Source organism: Tupaia chinensis, unplaced genomic scaffold (assembly GCF_000334495.1).
Source record: "Tupaia chinensis unplaced genomic scaffold, TupChi_1.0 Scaffold149964_1, whole genome shotgun sequence".
Classification (NCBI taxonomy): Eukaryota; Metazoa; Chordata; class Mammalia; order Scandentia; family Tupaiidae; genus Tupaia; species Tupaia belangeri.
The window spans coordinates 96,500-98,403 of NW_006209805.1; positions in this window are offsets into that span (position 1 = coordinate 96,500).

Below are 1,904 nucleotides of genomic sequence, written 5' to 3' on the forward strand. Positions count from 1 at the left end.
AGCGCGCTGGGGCAGAGGTGGACCCTGAGCCCGGCCGGGCTGCGCGCACCTTCTCCTCCAGACTGGGGAGCGGCCCGGCGCGTCTGCGCGGGATCAGCTTTGAATCCTCCCAAGACTCGCAGGTCCCGTGGCGCGCTTGGACGGCTTCGTCCCTAGCGCGTCCACCGCACAGTCCCCAAACGTCAGCGCTAGACGGATCCAGGATCCCCTATGGCAAGACGAAACTCTGGGACTTACTGGACAAAACGCCTTTCTGCCTCCGGAGGGCGGTTGGGCTCTGCCAGCCTCCTGCTCCCTTCTTCTCCTCCCTGAAGTACCCCAGGGGGCTCTCGGGCTGCTGCCCGCCAGCCTGGCCCGGGCCTTGGCCCTGGCCCTGGTCCTGGCCCTGGCCCAGCCAGCCAGGGTCAGGTCACTGCAGGGCGATGCACATAGTCCGCCATGGCTGGCCAGGGTCTTCCTCTTCCCTATAGGCGTGTGTGCACGCATGCCCAAAATCCACCGAGGAGAGTGGACAAGGGGTTTGAACAGGGCGGTCCCTCAGGGGTGCTTTCTCACTTTCCCTGTCCCCTCTGTCTCTGATGAACCCATGCCGCCTATAGCAAAATTAATTAATACATAAATAAACAACTATCAGTGGATAAAAACGACAGGTGAAAATGGGCGGAGACGTTACAGCGGTGCACTGTCAGGGAATGCCAGGCAGCAGCTCGGTGTCAGGGCTGGGTGACGGCGTGTGACAGGCACCGCTGGGAGAGGGTGGCCCCTCTGGAGACGCTCTGCATCGCCTGAAGTCGGGACCGGCAGGCTTTCTCCCGGGCTAACCCCCAGCGTGCCGGCTGTCCCGTGTGCCCAGCAGCAGCCCTCACGGAGCTGAGCCCGCCTACAGGAGGACAAACGGTGGTGTGAACGTGGCAGCGAGCATGAAGGCCCGTGGGCACACGTGTGCAGATTCCGCTGAGCATCCGTGATGAGAACTGAGAAGAAAGGCAGACGGGCCGGCAGGTGGCGTGCTGGGTACGGCGCTGGAGTCCCACGTGGCTGCCTGTGATTCGAGTCTCAGGCACTGAGGCTTGAAAATCATGCCCGACACGCGTGCACGCGCACCCCAAATCCCAGAAGAATGGAGAAGGGGTTGCGGCGTGGCCATCCCCCCGGGCTGGGTTCTCACTTCTCTCTGTCTCCCTCCCAGGAGCACGCGCCCTTGCCGAGCCCTAAAACCAGAGAAGACAAAGGACAGTGACAGCAGGGTTTGGGACGTTGCTGTGGGGAGCTGTGGGGCGGAGGGCTCCATGGAAAAGCAGAGGGAAGGAAAGAGGGGCAGGAGGGAGGACAGACCTGAAGTCTCCGTGCTGAAAACCCCATTAAGCAGGGCTGTGTGAAGGCAGAGCTGAGCCAGTGAGTCCTCCCGTGCCCGCGTGGAAGGCAGAGCTGAGCCTGTGAGCGCCTCCCATGGCCACGCGTCTCCACCAGGGAGTCTGGACCTTGAGGGACCCGGGATGCTGGGCAGCGTGGGCCAGTCCCAGGGGCCCCCTCCCTTGGGATGCTGGCGGCCGCTGTCCCCCAGAGGCGAACGTAGCTGGTGGGGTCAGTCTGAGTGGGTCAGGGTGCCGGGCAGTCCCCGACGTCTGCCTTCTCAGGACCAGCAGATGGCGTAATGGCTATGTCGCTGGACTCCCATGGAATCACTGTGGTCCGAGTCCCCGACCCGCGGGCTTAAACTCACGCCTGGCGCATGTGCGTGCGTGCCCAAGATCCTGAGAGGAGAATGGAGAAGGGATTGCGGCGTGGCCATCCCCCCAGGGGGTGATTTCTCTTCTGTCTCTCTGGCGAGCCAACGTGCCCTATAGCAAAAACCTCTCCAAAAAAAAAAAAAGTCCGGCCCTCAGAGGCCCGCGGGCCCCAGG